Below are 15500 nucleotides of genomic sequence, written 5' to 3'. Positions count from 1 at the left end.
TACTAAAGTAGGAAAATCTCTCTATCACTAAAAGTATGATCTGAATAGCTTGACATTTAGTGTCTATTGATGAAATACATTTAATTTGCCTCTTGGTTGAAGGTGTACATTCTTAAACAGTTTGTGATTTTCCCACTCTGCAATATGTTCCATTTCACAAAATGATACGTTGCTTAAAAGACACTCGCCCGAACAGGGACTTGAACCCTGTACCCTCAGATTAAAAGTCTGATGCTCTACCGACTGAGCTATCCAGGCTCTTCTGTGATAGGTCGCAAAAATGCAGAAAGTTCGTAATACAAAAAACAAGTCATATGAAATGATGACAACTACTAGTTACTGTGCAATTACTAAAGTTGGAAAATCTCTCTATCACTAAAAGTATTATCTGAATAGCTTGACATTTAGTGTCTATTTATGAAATACATTTAATTTGCCTCTTGGTTGAAGATGTACATTCTTAAACAGTTTGTGATTTTCCCACTCTGCACTATGTTCCATTTCACAAAAACGACACATTGCTTAAAAGACACTCGCCCAAACAGGGACTTGAACCCTGGACCCTCAGATTAAAGTTCTGATGTTTTACCGACTCCAGGCTCTTCTGGAGTTTGTCGCAAACCTATAGAAAGTTCGTAATACTAAAACCAAGTAAATTCAAATGGTGACAACTACTGTGCAATTACTAAAGTAGGAAAATCTCTCTATCACTAAAAGTATGATATGAATAGCTTGACATTTAGTGTCTATTGGTGAAATACATTTAATTTGCCTCTTGGTTGAAGGTGTACATTCTTAAACAGTTTGTGATTTTCCCACTCTGCACTATGTTCCATTTCACAAAATGACACATTGCTTAAAAGACACTCGCCCGAACAGACCCTTGAACCCTGGACCCTCAGATTAAAAGTCAGATGCTCTACCGACTGAGCTATCCAGGCTCTTCTGTGATAGGTCGCAAAAATGCAGAAAGTTCGTAATACAAAAAACAAGTCATTTCAAATGATGACAACTACTAGTTACTGTGCAATTACTAAAGTAGGAAAATCTCTCTATCACTAAAAGTATGAACTGAAAAGCTTGACATTTAGTGTCTCTTGACGAAATACATTTAATTTGCCTCTTGGTTGAAGGTGTACATTCTTAAACAGTTTGTGATTTTCCCACTCTGAACTATGTTCCATTTCACAAAAATGACACATTGCTTAAAAGACACTCGCCCGAACAGGAACTTGAACCCTTGACCCTCAGATTAAAGTTCTGATGTTTTACCGACTCCAGGCTCTTCTGGAGTCTGTCGCAAACCTATAGAAAGTTCGTAATACTAAAACAAGTAAATTCAAATGGTAACAACTACTGTGCAATTACTAAAGTAGGAAAGTCTCTCTATCACTAAAAGTATGATATGAATAGCTTGACATTTAGTGTCTATTGGTGAAATACATTTAATTTGCCTCTTGGTTGAAGGTGTACATTCTTAAACAGTTTGTGATTTTCCCACTCTGCACTATGTTCCATTTCACAAAATGACACATTGCTTAAAAGACACTCGCCCGAACAGACCCTTGAACCCTGGACCCTCAGATTAAAAGTCTGATGCTCTACCGACTGAGCTATCCAGGCTCTTCTGTGATAGGTCGCAAAAATGCAGAAAGTTCGTAATACAAAAAACAAGTCATTTCAAATGATGACAACTAGTAGTTACTGTGCAATTACTAAAGTAGGAAAATCTCTCTATCACTAAAAGTATGAACTGAAAAGCTTGACATTTAGTGTCTCTTGATGAAATACATTTAATTTGCCTCTTGGTTGAAGGTGTACATTGTTAAACAGTTTGTGATTTTCCCACTCTGCACTATGTTCCATTTCACAAAAACACACATTGCTTAAAAGACACTCGCCCGAACAGGGACTTGAACCCTGGACCCTCAGATTAAAGTTCTGATGTTTTACCGACTCCAGGCTTTTCTGGAGTCTGTCGCAGACCTATAGAAAGTTCATAATACTAAAACCAAGTAAATTCAAATGGTGACAACTACTGTGCAATTACTAAAGTAGGAAAATCTCTCTATCACTAAAAGTATGATCTGAATAGCTTGACATTTAGTGTCTATTGATGAAATACATTTAATTTGCCTCTTGGTTGAAGGTGTACATTCTTAAACAGTTTGAGATTTTCCCACTCTGCAATATGTTCCATTTCACAAAATGATACGTTGCTTAAAAGACACTCGCCCGAACAGGGACTTGAACCCTGGTCCCTCAGATTAAAAGTCTGATGCTCTACCGACTGAGCTATCCAGGCTCTTCAGTGATAGGTCGCAAAAATGCAGAAAGTTCGTAATACAAAAAACAAGTCATTTCAAATGATGACAACTAGTAGTTACTGTGCAATTACTAAAGTAGGAAAATCTCTCTATCACTAAAAGTATGAACTGAAAAGCTTGACATTTAGTGTCTCTTGATGAAATACATTTAATTTGCCTCTTGGTTGAAGGTGTACATTCTTAAACAGTTTGTGATTTTCCCACTCTGCACTATGTTCCATTTCACAAAAACACACATTGCTTAAAAGACACTCGCCCGAACAGGGACTTGAACCCTGGACCCTCAGATTAAAGTTCTGATGTTTTACCAACTCCAGGCTCTTCTGGAGTCTGTCGCAAACCTATAGAAAGTTCATAATACTAAAACCAAGTAAATTCAAATGGTGACAACTACTGTGCAATTACTAAAGTAGGAAAATCTCTCTATCACTAAAAGTATGATATGAATAGCTTGACATTTAGTGTCTATTGGTGAAATACATTTAATTTGCCTCTTGGTTGAAGGTGTACATTCTTAAACAGTTTGTGATTTTCCCACTCTGCACTATGTTCCATTTCACAAAATGACACATTGCTTAAAAGACACTCGCCCGAACAGACCCTTGAACCCTGGACCCTCAGATTAAAAGTCAGATGCTCTACCGACTGAGCTATCCAGGCTCTTCTGTGATAGGTCGCAAAAATGCAGAAAGTTCGTAATACAAAAAACAAGTCATTTCAAATGATGACAACTACTAGTTACTGTGCAATTACTAAAGTAGGAAAATCTCTCTATCACTAAAAGTATGAACTGAAAAGCTTGACATTTAGTGTCTCTTGATGAAATACATTTAATTTGCCTCTTGGTTGAAGGTGTACATTCTTAAACAGTTTGTGATTTTCCCACTCTGCACTATGTTCCATTTCACAAAAACACACATTGCTTAAAAGATTAAAGTTCTGATGTTTTACCAACTCCAGGCTCTTCTGGAGTCTGTCGAAAACCTATAGAAAGTTCATAATACTAAAACCAAGTAAATTCAAATGGTGACAACTACTGTGCAATTACTAAAGTAGGAAAAATCTCTCTATCACTAAAAGTATGATCTGAATAGCTTGACATTTAGTGTCTATTGATGAAATACATTTAATTTGCCTCTTGGTTGAAGGTGTACATTCTTAAACAGTTTGTGATTTTCCCACTCTGCACTATGTTCCATTTCACAAAATGACACATTGCTTAAAAGACACTCGCCCGAACAGACCCTTGAACCCTGGACCCTCAGATTAAAAGTCTGATGCTCTACCGACTGAGCTATCCAGGCTCTTCTGTGATAGGTCGCAAAAATGCAGAAAGTTCGTAATACAAAAAACAAGTCATTTCAAATGATGACAACTACTACTTACTGTGCAATTACTAAAGTAGGAAAATCTCTCTATCACTAAAAGTATGAACTGAAAAGCTTGACATTTAGTGTCTCTTGATGAAATACATTTAATTTGCCTCTTGGTTGAAGGTGTACATTCTTAAACAGTTTGTGATTTTCCCACTCTGAACTATGTTCCATTTCACAAAATGACACATTGCTTAAAAGACACTCGCCCGAACAGACCCTTGAACCCTGGACCCTCAGATTAAAAGTCAGATGCTCTACCGACTGAGCTATCCAGGCTCTTCTGTGATAGGTCGCAAAAATGCAGAAAGTTCGTAATACAAAAAACAAGTCATTTCAAATGATGACAACTAGTAGTTACTGTGCAATTACTAAAGTAGGAAAATCTCTCTATCACTAAAAGTATGAACTGAAAAGCTTGACATTTAGTGTCTCTTGATGAAATACATTTAATTTGCCTCTTGGTTGAAGGTGTACATTCTTAAACAGTTTGTGATTTTCCCACTCTGCACTATGTTCCATTTCACAAAAACACACATTGCTTAAAAGACACTCGCCCGAACAGGGACTTGAACCCTGGACCCTCAGATTAAAGTTCTGATGTTTTACCAACTCCAGGCTCTTCTGGAGTCTGTCGCAAACCTATAGAAAGTTCATAATACTAAAACCAAGTAAATTCAAATGGTGACAACTACTGTGCAATTACTAAAGTTGGAAAATCTCTCTATCACTAAAAGTATGAACTGAAAAGCTTGACATTTAGTGTCTCTTGATGAAATACATTTAATTTGCATCTTGGTTGAAGGTGTACATTCTTAAACACTCTGCACTATGTTCCATTTCACAAATACTACACATTGCTTAAAAGACACTCGCCCGAACAGGGACTTGAACCCTGGACCCTCAGATTAAAAGTCTGATGCTCTACCGACTGAGCTATCCATGCTCTTCTGTGATAGGTCGCAAAAATGCAGAAAGTTCGTAATACAAAAAACAAGTCATATCAAATGATGACAACTACTAGTTACTGTGCAATTACTAAAGTTGAAAAATCTCTCTATCACTAAAAGTATTATCTGAATAGCTTGACATTTAGTGTCTATTGATGAAATACATTTAATTTGCCTCTTGGTTGAAGGTGTACATTCTTAAACAGTTTGTGATTTTCCCACTCTGCACTATGTTCCATTTCACAAAAACGACACATTGCTTAAAAGACACTCGCCCGAACAGGGACTTGAACCCTGGACCCTCAGATTAAAGTTCTGATGTTTTACCGACTCCAGGCTGTTCTGGAGTTTGTCGCAAACCTATAGAAAGTTCGTAATACTAAAACCAAGTAAATTCAAATGGTGACAACTACTGTGCAATTACTAAAGTAGGAAAATCTCTCTATCACTAAAAGTATGATATGAATAGCTTGACATTTAGTGTCTATTGGTGAAATACATTTAATTTGCCTCTTGGTTGAAGGTGTACATTCTTAAACAGTTTGTGATTTTCCCACTCTGCACTATGTTCCATTTCACAAAAACGACACATTGCTTAAAAAACACTCACCCGAACAGACCCTTGAACCCTGGACCCTCAGATTAAAAGTCTGATGCTCTACCGACTGAGCTATCCAGGCTCTTCTGTGATAGGTCGCAAAAATGCAGAAAGTTCGTAATACAAAAAACAAGTCATATGAAATGATGACAACTACTAGTTACTGTGCAATTACTAAAGTTGGAAAATCTCTCTATCACTAAAAGTATTATCTGAATAGCTTGACATTTAGTGTCTATTTATGAAATACATTTAATTTGCCTCTTGGTTGAAGGTGTACATTCTTAAACAGTTTGTGATTTTCCCACTCTGCACTATGTTCCATTTCACAAAAACGACACATAGCTTAAAAGACACTCGCCCGAAAAGGGACTTGAACCATGGACCCTCAGATTAAAGTTCTGATGTTTTACCGACTCCAGGCTCTTCTGGAGTTTGTCGCAAACCTATAGAAAGTTCGTAATACTAAAACCAAGTAAATTCAAATGGTGACAACTACTGTGCAATTACTAAAGTAGGAAAATCTCTCTATCACTAAAAGTATGATATGAATAGCTTGACATTTAGTGTCTATTGGTGAAATACATTTAATTTGCCTCTTGGTTGAAGGTGTACATTCTTAAACAGTTTGTGATTTTCCCACTCTGCACTATGTTCCATTTCACAAAATGACACATTGCTTAAAAGACACTCGCCCGAACAGACCCTTGAACCCTGGACCCTCAGATTAAAAGTCAGATGCTCTACCGACTGAGCTATCCAGGCTCTTCTGTGATAGGTCGCAAAAATGCAGAAAGTTCGTAATACAAAAAACAAGTCATTTCAAATGATGACAACTACTAGTTACTGTGCAATTACTAAAGTAGGAAAATCTCTCTATCACTAAAAGTATGAACTGAAAAGCTTGACATTTAGTGTCTCTTGATGAAATACATTTAATTTGCCTCTTGGTTGAAGGTGTACATTCTTAAACAGTTTGTGATTTTCCCACTCTGAACTATGTTCCATTTCACAAAAATGACACATTGCTTAAAAGACACTCGCCCGAACAGGAACTTGAACCCTTGACCCTCAGATTAAAGTTCTGATGTTTTACCGACTCCAGGCTCTTCTGGAGTCTGTCGCAAACCTATAGAAAGTTCGTAATACTAAAACAAGTAAATTCAAATGGTAACAACTACTGTGCAATTACTAAAGTAGGAAAGTCTCTCTATCACTAAAAGTATGATATGAATAGCTTGACATTTAGTGTCTATTGATGAAATACATTTAATTTGCCTCTTGGTTGAAGGTGTACATTCTTAAACAGTTTGTGATTTTCCCACTCTGCACTATGTTCCATTTCACAAAATGACACATTGCTTAAAAGACAATCGCCCGAACAGGGACTTGAACCCTGGACCCTCAGATTAAAAGTCTGATGCTCTACCGACTGAGCTATCCAGGCTCATCTGTGATAGGTCGCAAAAATGCAGAAAGTTCGTAATACAAAAAACAAGTCATTTCAAATGATGACAACTAGTAGTTACTGTGCAATTACTAAAGTAGGAAAATCTCTCTATCACTAAAAGTATGAACTGAAAAGCTTGACATTTAGTGTCTCTTGATGAAATACATTTAATTTGCCTCTTGGTTGAAGGTGTACATTCTTAAACAGTTTGTGATTTTCCCACTCTGCACTATGTTCCATTTCACAAAAACACACATTGCTTAAAAAACACTCGCCCGAACTGGGACTTGAACCCTGGACCCTCAGATTAAAGTTCTGATGTTTTACCAACTCCAGGCTCTTCTGGAGTCTGTCGCAAACCTATAGAAAGTTCATAATACTAAAACCAAGTAAATTCAAATGGTGACAACTACTGTGCAATTACTAAAGTAGGAAAATCTCTCTATCACTAAAAGTATGATCTGAATAGCTTGACATTTAGTGTCTATTGATGAAATACATTTAATTTGCCTCTTGGTTGAAGGTGTACATTCTTAAACAGTTTGTGATTTTCCCACTCTGCAATATGTTCCATTTCACAAAATGATACGTTGCTTAAAGGACACTCGCTGGAACAGGGACTTGAACCCTGTACCCTCAGATTAAAAGTCTGATGCTCTACCGACTGAGCTATCCAGGCTCTTCTGTGATAGGTCGCAAAAATGCAGAAAGTTCGTAATACAAAAAACAAGTCATATGAAATGATGACAACTACTAGTTACTGTGCAATTACTAAAGTTGGAAAATCTCTCTATCACTAAAAGTATTATCTGAATAGCTTGACATTTAGTGTCTATTTATGAAATACATTTAATTTGCCTCTTGGTTGAAGATGTACATTCTTAAACAGTTTGTGATTTTCCCACTCTGCACTATGTTCCATTTCACAAAAATGACACATTGCTTAAAAGACACTCGCCCGAACAGGGACTTGAACCCTGGACCCTCAGATTAAAGTTCTGATGTTTTACCGACTCCAGGCTCTTCTGGAGTTTGTCGCAAACCTATAGAAAGTTCGTAATACTAAAACCAAGTAAATTCAAATGGTGACAACTACTGTGCAATTACTAAAGTAGGAAAATCTCTCTATCACTAAAAGTATGATATGAATAGCTTGACATTTAGTGTCTATTGGTGAAATACATTTAATTTGCCTCTTGGTTGAAGGTGTACATTCTTAAACAGTTTGTGATTTTCCCACTCTGCACTATGTTCCATTTCACAAAATGACACATTGCTTAAAAGACACTCGCCCGAACAGACCCTTGAACCCTGGACCCTCAGATTAAAAGTCAGATGCTCTACCGACTGAGCTATCCAGGCTCTTCTGTGATAGGTCGCAAAAATGCAGAAAGTTCGTAATACAAAAAACAAGTCATTTCAAATGATGACAACTACTAGTTACTGTGCAATTACTAAAGTAGGAAAATCTCTCTATCACTAAAAGTATGAACTGAAAAGCTTGACATTTAGTGTCTCTTGATGAAATACATTTAATTTGCCTCTTGGTTGAAGGTGTACATTCTTAAACAGTTTGTGATTTTCCCACTCTGAACTATGTTCCATTTCACAAAAATGACACATTGCTTAAAAGACACTCGCCCGAACAGGAACTTGAACCCTTGACCCTCAGATTAAAGTTCTGATGTTTTACCGACTCCAGGCTCTTCTGGAGTCTGTCGCAAACCTATAGAAAGTTCGTAATACTAAAACAAGTAAATTCAAATGGTAACAACTACTGTGCAATTACTAAAGTAGGAAAGTCTCTCTATCACTAAAAGTATGAACTGAAAAGCTTGACATTTAGTGTCTCTTGATGAAATACATTTAATTTGCCTCTTGGTTGAAGGTGTACATTCTTAAACAGTTTGTGATTTTCCCACTCTGCACTATGTTCCATTTCACAAAAACACACATTGCTTAAAAAACACTCGCCCGAACTGGGACTTGAACCCTGGACCCTCAGATTAAAGTTCTGATGTTTTACCAACTCCAGGCTCTTCTGGAGTCTGTCGCAAACCTATAGAAAGTTCATAATACTAAAACCAAGTAAATTCAAATGGTGACAACTACTGTGCAATTACTAAAGTAGGAAAATCTCTCTATCACTAAAAGTATGATCTGAATAGCTTGACATTTAGTGTCTATTGATGAAATACATTTAATTTGCCTCTTGGTTGAAGGTGTACATTCTTAAACAGTTTGTGATTTTCCCACTCTGCAATATGTTCCATTTCACAAAATGATACGTTGCTTAAAGGACACTCGCTGGAACAGGGACTTGAACCCTCTACCCTCAGATTAAAAGTCTGATGCTCTACCGACTGAGCTATCCAGGCTCTTCTGTGATAGGTCGCAAAAATGCAGAAAGTTCGTAATACAAAAAACAAGTCATATGAAATGATGACAACTACTAGTTACTGTGCAATTACTAAAGTTGGAAAATCTCTCTATCACTAAAAGTATTATCTGAATAGCTTGACATTTAGTGTCTATTTATGAAATACATTTAATTTGCCTCTTGGTTGAAGATGTACATTCTTAAACAGTTTGTGATTTTCCCACTCTGCACTATGTTCCATTTCACAAAAATGACACATTGCTTAAAAGACACTCGCCCGAACAGGGACTTGAACCCTGGACCCTCAGATTAAAGTTCTGATGTTTTACCGACTCCAGGCTCTTCTGGAGTTTGTCGCAAACCTATAGAAAGTTCGTAATACTAAAACCAAGTAAATTCAAATGGTGACAACTACTGTGCAATTACTAAAGTAGGAAAATCTCTCTATCACTAAAAGTATGATATGAATAGCTTGACATTTAGTGTCTATTGGTGAAATACATTTAATTTGCCTCTTGGTTGAAGGTGTACATTCTTAAACAGTTTGTGATTTTCCCACTCTGCACTATGTTCCATTTCACAAAATGACACATTGCTTAAAAGACACTCGCCCGAACAGACCCTTGAACCCTGGACCCTCAGATTAAAAGTCAGATGCTCTACCGACTGAGCTATCCAGGCTCTTCTGTGATAGGTCGCAAAAATGCAGAAAGTTCGTAATACAAAAAACAAGTCATTTCAAATGATGACAACTACTAGTTACTGTGCAATTACTAAAGTAGGAAAATCTCTCTATCACTAAAAGTATGAACTGAAAAGCTTGACATTTAGTGTCTCTTGATGAAATACATTTAATTTGCCTCTTGGTTGAAGGTGTACATTCTTAAACAGTTTGTGATTTTCCCACTCTGAACTATGTTCCATTTCACAAAAATGACACATTGCTTAAAAGACACTCGCCCGAACAGGAACTTGAACCCTTGACCCTCAGATTAAAGTTCTGATGTTTTACCGACTCCAGGCTCTTCTGGAGTCTGTCGCAAACCTATAGAAAGTTCGTAATACTAAAACAAGTAAATTCAAATGGTAACAACTACTGTGCAATTACTAAAGTAGGAAAGTCTCTCTATCACTAAAAGTATGATATGAATAGCTTGACATTTAGTGTCTATTGATGAAATACATTTAATTTGCCTCTTGGTTGAAGGTGTACATTCTTAAACAGTTTGTGATTTTCCCACTCTGCACTATGTTCCATTTCACAAAATGACACATTGCTTAAAAGACACTCGCCCGAACAGACCCTTGAACCCTGGACCCTCAGATTAAAAGTCAGATGCTCTACCGACTGAGCTATCCAGGCTCTTCTGTGATAGGTCGCAAAAATGCAGAAAGTTCGTAATACAAAAAACAAGTCATTTCAAATGATGACAACTACTAGTTACTGTGCAATTACTAAAGTAGGAAAATCTCTCTATCACTAAAAGTATGAACTGAAAAGCTTGACATTTAGTGTCTCTTGATGAAATACATTTAATTTGCCTCTTGGTTGAAGGTGTACATTCTTAAACAGTTTGTGATTTTCCCACTCTGAACTATGTTCCATTTCACAAAAATGACACATTGCTTAAAAGACACTCGCCCGAACAGGAACTTGAACCCTTGACCCTCAGATTAAAGTTCTGATGTTTTACCGACTCCAGGCTCTTCTGGAGTCTGTCGCAAACCTATAGAAAGTTCGTAATACTAAAACAAGTAAATTCAAATGGTAACAACTACTGTGCAATTACTAAAGTAGGAAAGTCTCTCTATCACTAAAAGTATGATATGAATAGCTTGACATTTAGTGTCTATTGATGAAATACATTTAATTTGCCTCTTGGTTGAAGGTGTACATTCTTAAACAGTTTGTGATTTTCCCACTCTGCACTATGTTCCATTTCACAAAATGACACATTGCTTAAAAGACACTCGCCCGAACAGACCCTTGAACCCTGGACCCTCAGATTAAAAGTCAGATGCTCTACCGACTGAGCTATCCAGGCTCTTCTGTGATAGGTCGCAAAAATTCAGAAAGTTCGTAATACAAAAAACAAGTCATTTCAAATGATGACAACTACTAGTTACTGTGCAATTACTAAAGTAGGAAAATCTCTCTATCACTAAAAGTATGAACTGAAAAGCTTGACATTTAGTGTCTCTTGATGAAATACATTTAATTTGCCTCTTGGTTGAAGGTGTACATTCTTAAACAGTTTGTGATTTTCCCACTCTGAACTATGTTCCATTTCACAAAAATGACACATTGCTTAAAAGACACTCGCCCGAACAGGAACTTGAACCCTTGACCCTCAGATTAAAGTTCTGATGTTTTACCGACTCCAGGCTCTTCTGGAGTCTGTCGCAAACCTATAGAAAGTTCGTAATACTAAAACAAGTAAATTCAAATGGTAACAACTACTGTGCAATTACTAAAGTAGGAAAGTCTCTCTATCACTAAAAGTATGATATGAATAGCTTGACATTTAGTGTCTATTGATGAAATACATTTAATTTGCCTCTTGGTTGAAGGTGTACATTCTTAAACAGTTTGTGATTTTCCCACTCTGCACTATGTTCCATTTCACAAAATGACACATTGCTTAAAAGACACTCGCCCGAACAGGGACTTGAACCCTGGACCCTCAGATTAAAAGTCTGATGCTCTACCGACTGAGCTATCCAGGCTCATCTGTGATAGGTCGCAAAAATGCAGAAAGTTCGTAATACAAAAAACAAGTCATTTCAAATGATGACAACTAGTAGTTACTGTGCAATTACTAAAGTAGGAAAATCTCTCTATCACTAAAAGTATGAACTGAAAAGCTTGACATTTAGTGTCTCTTGATGAAATACATTTAATTTGCCTCTTGGTTGAAGGTGTACATTCTTAAACAGTTTGTGATTTTCCCACTCTGCACTATGTTCCATTTCACAAAAACACACATTGCTTAAAAGACACTCGCCCGAACAGGGACTTGAACCCTGGACCCTCAGATTAAAGTTCTGATGTTTTACCAACTCCAGGCTCTTCTGGAGTCTGTCGCAAACCTATAGAAAGTTCATAATACTAAAACCAAGTAAATTCAAATGGTGACAACTACTGTGCAATTACTAAAGTAGGAAAATCTCTCTATCACTAAAAGTATGATCTGAATAGCTTGACATTTAGTGTCTATTGATGAAATACATTTAATTTGCCTCTTGGTTGAAGGTGTACATTCTTAAACAGTTTGTGATTTTCCCACTCTGCAATATGTTCCATTTCACAAAATGATACGTTGCTTAAAAGACACTCGCCCGAACAGGGACTTGAACCCTGTACCCTCAGATTAAAAGTCTGATGCTCTACCGACTGAGCTATCCAGGCTCTTCTGTGATAGGTCGCAAAAATGCAGAAAGTTCGTAATACAAAAAACAAGTCATATGAAATGATGACAACTACTAGTTACTGTGCAATTACTAAAGTTGGAAAATCTCTCTATCACTAAAAGTATTATCTGAATAGCTTGACATTTAGTGTCTATTTATGAAATACATTTAATTTGCCTCTTGGTTGAAGATGTACATTCTTAAACAGTTTGTGATTTTCCCACTCTGCACTATGTTCCATTTCACAAAAACGACACATTGCTTAAAAGACACTCGCCCGAACAGGGACTTGAACCCTGGACCCTCAGATTAAAGTTCTGATGTTTTACCGACTCCAGGCTCTTCTGGAGTTTGTCGCAAACCTATAGAAAGTTCGTAATACTAAAACCAAGTAAATTCAAATGGTGACAACTACTGTGCAATTACTAAAGTAGGAAAATCTCTCTATCACTAAAAGTATGATATGAATAGCTTGACATTTAGTGTCTATTGGTGAAATACATTTAATTTGCCTCTTGGTTGAAGGTGTACATTCTTAAACAGTTTGTGATTTTCCCACTCTGCACTATGTTCCATTTCACAAAATGACACATTGCTTAAAAGACACTCGCCCGAACAGACCCTTGAACCCTGGACCCTCAGATTAAAAGTCAGATGCTCTACCGACTGAGCTATCCAGGCTCTTCTGTGATAGGTCGCAAAAATGCAGAAAGTTCGTAATACAAAAAACAAGTCATTTCAAATGATGACAACTAGTAGTTACTGTGCAATTACTAAAGTAGGAAAATCTCTCTATCACTAAAAGTATGAACTGAAAAGCTTGACATTTAGTGTCTCTTGATGAAATACATTTAATTTGCCTCTTGGTTGAAGGTGTACATTCTTAAACAGTTTGTGATTTTCCCACTCTGCACTATGTTCCATTTCACAAAAACACACATTGCTTAAAAGACACTCGCCCGAACAGGGACTTGAACCCTGGACCCTCAGATTAAAGTTCTGATGTTTTACCAACTCCAGGCTCTTCTGGAGTCTGTCGCAAACCTATAGAAAGTTCATAATACTAAAACCAAGTAAATTCAAATGGTGACAACTACTGTGCAATTACTAAAGTAGGAAAATCTCTCTATCACTAAAAGTATGATCTGAATAGCTTGACATTTAGTGTCTATTGATGAAATACATTTAATTTGCCTCTTGGTTGAAGGTGTACATTCTTAAACAGTTTGTGATTTTCCCACTCTGCAATATGTTTCATTTCACAAAATGATACGTTGCTTAAAAGACACTCGCCCGAACAGGGACTTGAACCCTGTACCCTCAGATTAAAAGTCTGATGCTCTACCGACTGAGCTATCCAGGCTCTTCTGTGATAGGTCGCAAAAATGCAGAAAGTTCGTAATACAAAAAACAAGTCATATGAAATGATGACAACTACTAGTTACTGTGCAATTACTAAAGTTGGAAAATCTCTCTATCACTAAAAGTATTATCTGAATAGCTTGACATTTAGTGTCTATTTATGAAATACATTTAATTTGCCTCTTGGTTGAAGATGTACATTCTTAAACAGTTTGTGATTTTCCCACTCTGCACTATGTTCCATTTCACAAAAACGACACATTGCTTAAAAGACACTCGCCCGAACAGGGACTTGAACCCTGGACCCTCAGATTAAAGTTCTGATGTTTTACCGACTCCAGGCTCTTCTCGAGTTTGTCGCAAACCTATAGAAAGTTCGTAATACTAAAACCAAGTAAATTCAAATGGTGACAACTACTGTGCAATTACTAAAGTAGGAAAATCTCTCTATCACTAAAAGTATGATATGAATAGCTTGACATTTAGTGTCTATTGGTGAAATACATTTAATTTGCCTCTTGGTTGAAGGTGTACATTCTTAAACAGTTTGTGATTTTCCCACTCTGCACTATGTTCCATTTCACAAAATGACACATTGCTTAAAAGACACTCGCCCGAACAGACCCTTGAACCCTGGACCCTCAGATTAAAAGTCAGATGCTCTACCGACTGAGCTATCCAGGCTCTTCTGTGATAGGTCGCAAAAATGCAGAAAGTTCGTAATACAAAAAACAAGTCATTTCAAATGATGACAACTACTAGTTACTGTGCAATTACTAAAGTAGGAAAATCTCTCTATCACTAAAAGTATGAACTGAAAAGCTTGACATTTAGTGTCTCTTGACGAAATACATTTAATTTGCCTCTTGGTTGAAGGTGTACATTCTTAAACAGTTTGTGATTTTCCCACTCTGAACTATGTTCCATTTCACAAAAATGACACATTGCTTAAAAGACACTCGCCCGAACAGGAACTTGAACCCTTGACCCTCAGATTAAAGTTCTGATGTTTTACCGACTCCAGGCTCTTCTGGAGTCTGTCGCAAACCTATAGAAAGTTCGTAATACTAAAACAAGTAAATTCAAATGGTAACAACTACTGTGCAATTACTAAAGTAGGAAAGTCTCTCTATCACTAAAAGTATGATATGAATAGCTTGACATTTAGTGTCTATTGATGAAATACATTTAATTTGCCTCTTGGTTGAAGGTGTACATTCTTAAACAGTTTGTGATTTTCCCACTCTGCACTATGTTCCATTTCACAAAAACACACATTGCTTAAAAGACACTCGCCTGAACAGGGACTAGAACCCTGGACCCTCAGATTAAAGTTCTGATGTTTTACCAACTCCAGGCTCTTCTGGAGTCTGTCGAAAACCTATAGAAAGTTCATAATACTAAAACCAAGTAAATTCAAATGGTAACAACTACTGTGCAATTACTAAAGTAGGAAAGTCTCTCTATCACTAAAAGTATGATATGAATAGCTTGACATTTAGTGTCTATTGATGAAATACATTTAATTTGCCTCTTGGTTGAAGGTGTACATTCTTAAACAGTTTGTGATTTTCCCACTCTGCACTATGTTCCATTTCACAAAATGACACATTGCTTAAAAGACAATCGCCCGAACAGGGACTTGAACC

At 36.8% G+C, this 15500-nt stretch overlaps 7 non-coding genes across 7 annotated transcripts; all 7 read right to left on the bottom strand.

Annotated features, from left to right (window-relative positions):
• Positions 1-185: 185 nt before the first annotated feature.
• TRNAK-UUU (transfer RNA lysine (anticodon UUU)) lies at positions 186-258 on the bottom strand. Its single transcript has one exon. It is a non-coding gene; the product is annotated as a tRNA-Lys (tRNA).
• A 1974-nt stretch (positions 259-2232) lies between these two features.
• TRNAK-UUU (transfer RNA lysine (anticodon UUU)) lies at positions 2233-2305 on the bottom strand. Its single transcript has one exon. It is a non-coding gene; the product is annotated as a tRNA-Lys (tRNA).
• Positions 2306-4573: 2268 nt separating this feature from the next.
• TRNAK-UUU (transfer RNA lysine (anticodon UUU)) lies at positions 4574-4646 on the bottom strand. The gene has a single exon. It is a non-coding gene; the product is annotated as a tRNA-Lys (tRNA).
• Positions 4647-6622: 1976 nt separating this feature from the next.
• Positions 6623-6695, bottom strand: TRNAK-UUU (transfer RNA lysine (anticodon UUU)). The gene has a single exon. It is a non-coding gene; the product is annotated as a tRNA-Lys (tRNA).
• A 5037-nt stretch (positions 6696-11732) lies between these two features.
• TRNAK-UUU (transfer RNA lysine (anticodon UUU)) lies at positions 11733-11805 on the bottom strand. Its single transcript has one exon. It is a non-coding gene; the product is annotated as a tRNA-Lys (tRNA).
• Positions 11806-12414: 609 nt separating this feature from the next.
• On the bottom strand, positions 12415-12487 carry TRNAK-UUU (transfer RNA lysine (anticodon UUU)). The gene has a single exon. It is a non-coding gene; the product is annotated as a tRNA-Lys (tRNA).
• Positions 12488-13779: 1292 nt separating this feature from the next.
• TRNAK-UUU (transfer RNA lysine (anticodon UUU)) lies at positions 13780-13852 on the bottom strand. Its single transcript has one exon. It is a non-coding gene; the product is annotated as a tRNA-Lys (tRNA).
• Positions 13853-15500: the final 1648 nt, after the last annotated feature.

The sequence above is a fragment of the Taudactylus pleione genome, unplaced genomic scaffold (genome assembly GCF_031769625.1).
Source record: "Taudactylus pleione unplaced genomic scaffold, aTauple2 ptg000454l, whole genome shotgun sequence".
Classification (NCBI taxonomy): domain Eukaryota; kingdom Metazoa; phylum Chordata; class Amphibia; order Anura; family Myobatrachidae; genus Taudactylus; species Taudactylus pleione.
Note: the sequence above shows the minus strand (reverse complement) of the source record. Positions and strands in the feature narration are given on the sequence as shown.